The sequence below is a fragment of the Perissodus microlepis genome, chromosome 23 (genome assembly GCF_051167445.1).
Source record: "Perissodus microlepis isolate ML-2025 ecotype Zambia chromosome 23, ASM5116744v1, whole genome shotgun sequence".
In the NCBI taxonomy this organism is placed as follows: domain Eukaryota; kingdom Metazoa; phylum Chordata; class Actinopteri; order Cichliformes; family Cichlidae; genus Perissodus; species Perissodus microlepis.
In genome coordinates, this window is record NC_140482.1 from 23,200,136 (window position 1) to 23,207,719 (window position 7,584).

The 7,584-nt window shown below is 40.6% G+C and overlaps 1 pseudogene; it reads left to right on the plus strand.

The window, feature by feature from the left end:
* LOC146361473 (E3 ubiquitin-protein ligase TRIM21-like) lies at positions 1-1,635 on the plus strand (annotated as a pseudogene).
* The last annotated feature ends 5,949 nt before the right edge of the window (positions 1,636-7,584 follow it).

Consider the following 7,584-nt stretch of genomic DNA (forward strand, 5'->3'; position numbering starts at 1 on the left):
ATGTCTGCTGCCAGCTGTCTTCTATCTGAAGATCAGTTTCTGTGCTCCATCTGTCTGGATGTCTTCACTGATCCAGTCTCCACACCATGTGGACACAACTTCTGCAAAAACTGCATCAGTCGACACTGAGATATCAGTGAGAGGTGTCAGTGTCCTTTGTGTAAAAAGATCTTTCAGACCAGACCTGAGCTGCACGTCAACAGTTTCGTCTCTGAGATGGTTTCGGAGTTTAGATCTGAAGCTCAGCAGAAAGTCAGCAGCAGCAGCTCAGAGCAACAAGCTGCCAAACCAGGAGAAGTTCCCTGTGACATCTGCACTGGAACCAAGCTGAAGGCCCTGAAGTCCTGCCTGGTGTGTCTGGTCTCCTACTGTCAGACTCACCTGGAGCCTCATCTGGCAGCTTCACGTCTGAAAAGACATCAACTGATTGATCCTGAGGAGAACCTGGAAAGTAGGATATGTGTGAAACATGATCAACCTCTGGAGCTGTTCTGTAAGACCGATCAGACTTGTGTCTGCATGCTCTGCTGTGTTTTTGACCACAAGACTCATAAGTTTGTTCCTCTGAGAGAAGAATATGAAGGAAAGAAGGCAGAACTGGGGGAGACTGAGGCTGAAATTCAACAGATGATCCAGAAGAGACGACTGAAGATTCAGGAGATCAAAGAGTCAGTGAAGATGAGTAAAGATGCTGCAAACAGAGAGAAAGCAGAAGGTGTTCAGGTCTTCACTGCTCTGAAGAAGTCTGTTGACAGACACCTGAATGAGCTCATAAAGGAGATTGAAGAGAAACAGGAAACAACAGAGAAACAGGCTGAAGGTTTCATCACAGATCTGGAACAGGAAATCTCTGAGCTGATGAAGAGAAGATCTGAGGTGGAGCAGCTTTGACGCGCTAAAGATCACCTCCACCTCCTCCAATGCTTCTCATCCCTGAAAGCTGCTCCAACCACCAAGGACTGGACAGAGGTCAGTATCCATCCACCATCATATGAGGGGACTGTGGTGAGAGCTGTGGATCAGCTGAAAGAGACACTCAGTAAAGACATGAAGAAGCTGTTTGAGGCTGAACTGAAGAGGGTCCAGCAGTATGCAGTGGATGTGACTCTCGATCCTGATACAGCACATCCTTATCTCATCCTGTCTGATGATGGAAAACAAGTACACTGTGGTCAAGAGGAGAATGATCTTCCAGACAACCCAGAGAGATTTTCTGAATTTCTCATTGTTTTAGGAAAGCAGAGTTTATCTTCAGGCAGATTTTACTTTGAGGTTCAGGTTAACGACAAGACTGAATGGGCTTTAGGAGTGGCCAGAGAGTCACTCAACAGGAAGGAAGTCATGACATTGAGTCCTGCAAATGGTTACTGGATTGTAAGAGTATGTGAAAATATTTGTGTAGCAGTTGATGACCTTCCAGTCCATCTCCCTCTTCAGTCTGGTCCTCAGAAGGTAGGGGTGTTTGTGGATTATGAGGAGGGTCTGGTGTCCTTTCATGATGTAGATGATGTAGATGTGATATATTCCTTTTCTGGCTTCTCCTTCACTGAGAAACTCTACCCATTCTTCTGTCCCGGCAGTAATGATGGTGGTAAAAACTCTGATCCTCTGATCATCTGTCCAGTCAATCAGTGAGTCTGATCTTTTTCCATGAGGAAATTGGAATAAATACAGATTAATCTTAACATTTAAGTTGACAGAGAAGAAGTCCTAAAAACATAACTGAGGAAACTGCACCTGCTAATGAAGATGAAGCTGCAATGAAGAAGCTGCAAAACAAGCCAGTAAACTGAACTTTAGCTGATTTTTCCCATTTGTCTGAGGAAGTCCAGTGTGACAAAGAAGAAACTCTAGTCGTCTTTTCTTGCATTGTATGGCAAAGGCACAGACATTAAATTATATACTGTACACAGAAATGAGTACAAATGTTAATATTTTATTATTTTTACTTATCTGTTGTTAACTATCAAAATATGGCGGATAAACTGTTCTGTTGTCTTAACATGTACAGTATGCTTATTCAGAATGAAAGAATTAAAATCCGAACGTACCATCTTTTTTGATCTTTTCTTTGATGACAATCAGCTGCTGAGCTTCAGCCTTCTTACCTCTGAGGTGATCACAGAATGAGCGGCTGTAAACCTTTAGAAAGACCCACATTTGCATCAGTAAAATTATTAATAACATGCAAGTGTTAAATACATCTTTCAGATGATTTTTAAACATTTTTGGAGCCCTGAGATATTTGATTTAAAAAAAGACACCCCACTGAAATTCATTCATTACTTGTGCACATGTTAAGTTGTGGTTGTGGTATTTAAACATTTTATTAAGGTGGCACAGTAACAGAGCAGTTAATGCTGGGGAGAGTCCTTCCTGAATAACTCACTCTCCAGATCCAGCAACTAGTTGAACTAGTTTTTCAGCGTCACTCTGAGACAGGATATTTCTAACTTTAGAGATGTTGAGCAAATGGAAGAAAGCAGTCTTACATATTTGTTTAATATGTGAGATGAAGGACATATCCTGGTCAAAAATTACTCCAGGGTTCCTCACAGTATTACTGGAGGCCAAGGTAATGCCATCCAGAGTAAGAATCTGGTTAGATACCATATTTCTAAGATTTTCAGGGCCGAGTAAAATAACCTCAGTTTTATCTGAATTAAGAAGCAGAAAGTTAGCGGCCATGCAGGTCTTTATGTCTTTAAGACATTCCTGCAGTTTAACTAAATGGTGTGTGTTATCTGGCTTCATGGACAGATAGAGTTGGGTGTCATCTGCATAGCAGTGAAAATGTATATTATGTCTTATAATGATACTGCCAAGGTGAAGCATGTGGAACACCATAATTAATTGACCTTAGTGTGTGAAGAGGACTCTCCATTTACTTGCACAAATCAGAGTCTATTAGATAGATATGATACAAACCACTGCAGCACAGTACCTGTAATACCTACAGCATGTTCTAATCGCTCTAATAGGATATTATGGTCGACAGTATCGAACGCTGCACTGAGGTCTAGCAGGACAAGCACAGAGATGAGTCCACTGTCAGAGGCCATAAGAAGATCATTTGTAACCTTCACTAAAGCTGTTTCTGTGCTGTGATGAGCTCTGAAACCTGACTGAAACTCTTCAAATAAGCCATTCCTCTGCAGATGATCAGTTAGCTGTTTGACAACTACTCTTTCAAGGATTTTTGATATGAAAGGAAGGTTGGAGATTGGCCTATAATTAGCTAAGACAGTTGGGTCTAGAGATGGCTTTTTGAGTAAAGGTTTAACTACAGCCAGCTTGAAGGCCTGTGGTACATAGCCGATTATTACATGGGAAAAAAAGGGATTGGCCAGCTCTTGGATTTACGTAAGCATCTTGCGTGTATTTAACACAAGTGCTTCATGCTTTAAAGTTAAGTGTAACTATATAGTGTAGAAACTACATGATATGCAGAGAGGCTAGATTAAATTGGTCATATCATGTTCGAGTGAAGTAAGTCAATAACTTACTGCGACACTGCACGGGATTTCAGTCTTGTGCGCTTTGGATCGTGGTTTTAGGAAGGCATCCATCTCAGTCAAGTCGGGCTGCCGCCTGTACTTTTTTTGGTATACCGAAAAAAGGAAATTGGGTGGTTGTTACATTAAAAAAGTCTAACTTTGTAATTTGAACACAATAATTTCATGTTTCTATGAACGTAATTAAATCATGAAGGATCTGTACGAAATTCAACAACTTAATTTGTTCTTGTTGAGATGACATGATACATTCTAGTAAGAGTGGTTAGTTGCTGAACTCATGAAATTCACAAGATCGCACGAGATGTCAAACTGCAGGAAAATCACTGGAGTCACTGGAGGCAGACAACTACACACACACCACGTGTATCCTATTGCTATTTATTGTGGTTTAACCTGTCAAGGCCAAAAATGGTGGTTGTGCTGTTGCTTCACAGTAAGAAGGTCCTGGGTTCAAATCCACAATCTGGCTAGTTTGCACTGGGTTCTCTCTGGGTGTTCTGGTTTCTTCCCACAGTTAAAAGTCATGCAGTTATTAGAGTTAGATTAATTGGTGATTCTAAATTACCTGTCAATGTAAGTGCAAATGGTTGTTTGTGATAGACTTGTGAGCTGTCCAGGGTGTACCCTGCCTTGTAAGCTATCACTTCAGGGTTATTTCACAGCCCCCCTGCAACCAGGATAAAGAGAGGAGGATGGTTGTTGTAGATCCATTCAATTTTTATGAATCTAGACTTTGTTGAACATTATGTAATATGAAAACAACATGTAGTATTTAAGTGACCAAGTAGTAGTCGGGTAAAAGTTATTGAATAGTGTTGAAATAAAATGACAAAATTGTGAAGAATTAAAATATTCCAAGAGCTCAACTTACTTCATCTAAACATGTTTCAATCGCGTTTTATGAACACAAAATGCACAGGTTTATTGAATATGAAAAAGTTGTGATTTAACTCAGTTGTTTAAGTTTCTGCCAAAGCAAAACATTTGTGTGCAACCAATGTCCACTTTTGAATCAAATAAATCCAACATGGCCTTTTTTTCAGTGTAGAGATAGGTTGATCATATTTAAGATCGAAGCATTAATTATTGGCAGGACTTCTTTGATCAGTTTTGTAGGAATGGGGTCTAAAAGACACTTTGATGGTTTGGAGGAAGTAATTATTGAAGTTAACTCAGAAAGATCAATTGGAGAAAAAGAGTCTAACTTAACATCAATGGTACTAAGAGTAGCTGTAGATAATATTACATCTGTGGGATGATTATTGGTAATTTTTTCTCTAGTGATAAAAAATTTCATTTGTGAAGAAGTTCATGAAGTCATTACTAGTTAACGTTAAAGGGATTGTTGGCTCAACAGTGCTCTGACTTTTTGTCAGCCTGGCTACAGTGCTGAAGAGAAACCTGGGGTTGTTCTTATTTTCTTCAATCAGTGATGAATAATAAGATGTTCTGGCTTTGCGGAGGGCTTTCTTATAAAGAAACAAACTATTTCTCCAGGCTAAATGATGATCTTCTTGTGACACGCCATTTCCTCTCCAGCTTACAAGTTATCTGCTTTAGGCTACGTGTTTGAGAATTATACCACGGAGTCAGGTACTTCTGATTAGAGACCTTAGTTTTCACTGGAGCTACAGTATCCAGAGTCGTACATAGTGAAGAAGTAAAATTATTAGATAATAAGATAAGATAATCGACCTCTGTTGGGGTAGCGTTCAGGTAACTGCTCTGCTCTATGTTGGTACAGGGCATTGAAGATGATAACAGTGGGTGGATTATATTCTTAAACTTAGTTACAGCGCTTTCAGAAAGACATCTACTTTGATAAAATCTACTCTCCACTGCTGTGTAATCAATTATTGTAAATGTAAATGTTATCAGGAAATGATCAGACAGGAGAGGGTTTTCAGGAAACACTGTTAAATGTTCAGTTTCTATGCCATATGTTAAAACAAGATCTGAGTGTGATTAAAGTGGTGGGTGGGTTCTTTTACATTTTGAGAGAAGCCAATTGAGTCTAATAATAGATTAACAGATAAAGATAAACTAACATAATCATCCTGCTGCAACCAGGTTTCTGTAAGGCAAAGTAAATCGATTTGTTGATCAATTATTAAGTCATGTACTAACAGAGACTTGGAGGAGAGAGACCTAATATTTAATAATCCACATTTCACTGTTTTACTCTTTGGTTCAGATGTGGATACTGTATTGTTCTTTCTTTGTGATTTTTTATGTTTAAGTTGTTTATTGCTGGTTTTTAGTTTGTTTTTTGTCTGTTTGAGAGCTGACACAGTCTCAGTGGAAATGGGTTTTTTGGGGGGGGTGGGGCGGGGGGGTAACAGGAGGAGAGAAGCTGCAGAGAGGTGTGTAAGACTGCAACTCTGCTTCCTGGTCCCAACTCTGGATAGTTATATTTTTGGGGAGTTTATTGTCCATATTTCTAGAAATGAGAGCTGCTCCATCCAAAGTGGGATGGATGCCGTCTCTCCTAACATGACCAGGTTTCCTCCAGAAGGTTTGCCAATTATCTATGAAGCCCACATCGTTTCTGGGACACCACTCAGACAGCCAGCAATTTAAGGAGAACATGCAGCTAAACATGTCACTCCTGGTCTGATTGGGGAGGGGATCAGAGAAAACTATCCGACATTGTTTTGGCAAAGTTACACACTGATTCAATATTGATTTTAGTGACCTCCGATTGGCGTAACCGGGTGTCATTACAGCCAACGTGAATTATGATTTTACTGAATTTACGTTTACCCTTAGCTAGCTGTTTTAAATTTCCCTCAATGTCGCCTTCTCTGGCCCCTGGAACACAATTGACTATGGTTGCCGGTGTCTCTAGCTTCACATGTCTCAGAACAGAATCACCAATTACCAGAGTTTGACCCCCGGCAGGTGTGTCGCCGAGTGGGGAAAAACGGTTAGACACATGAACAGGTTGGTGGTGTACCTGGGGCTTCTGTTTAGGACTATGCTTCTTCCTCACCGTCACCCAGCCGCCCTCTTTCCCCAGCTGCTTGGGGTCTGCCGGGGAACAGCTAGCGGGGCCTACGCTATCTTAGGCTGCACCAGCTACAGGGGCCTGGGTAGCTACAGGTGAATGAAAGGTGCGAAGCCGAATCTCCAATTCAGTAATCCTAGCCTCCAGAGCTGCAAATATGCTACATTTGTTACAAGTATCATTACTGCTAAAGGAAGCAGAGGTGTAACTAAACATCTGACACAATGAGCAGGAAAGTGCAGGAGGGACAGGTGAAGTAGCCATGGTGCTAGCGAGTCGGCTACGAGCTAAGCTTGCGAAACAGTACAGACACAGTGAGTGAATACTTTGGCTATAAATTAGGTAGTGAGCACACAGAAAGTGTGTGAAGCACGTGAAGATTATACTATGAAAAAAGAATGTATCTAAAAGTTTTTAATTAAATTGCTAAGCAGACAAGCTACTCAAAAACACCACTGTTTGAGCAGGAACAGGAAGTGATACTCTACCGCAGAGCGAGCGAATACCAAGTGACAGCGCCACCAAGACAAAATAAAAACTTATGTTCTACTAATGTTAACTATGCAGTGTTTAATAGTTATTCTTTTCCACTTTGTGTTAAACCCTGTGCCAGGTAACATCTTTGCTGTTTAGTGGGTTGTAACATAAGTGGGGGCTCGTCCGTGATCTCTGGAAAGGAAGTTTGGATTTGGCAGTATTTTGTTTTTGATAATTTTGCTTGTAGGTGGCTGATGGTGTTACATTTTGGAAAATATATCATCCCAGTTATGTTAGGTGAGTGTCCAGCAGAGCTTCTTAAGGTTTTGTTTCGGCTCTTTTTTGTTTTTCCTTTCTTATTTTCAGAGTAATCCTGCACTGCAGTGGCATCAAGACATATGGTGTGTAATGTTGCTGTGTAAGTTGACAGGTTAGGCTCAGGAAGCTTGTTCTGCTCTGTCTGTGAAGGGCTGTTTAGTTTATGAAAATCTTAAAAGTGCTGTCCTGAAAGCCTATAAACTTGTACTTGAAGTCTATATGCAGCATTTTCAAGGTTTGAAAAGGACACGGGACCAATCTTAC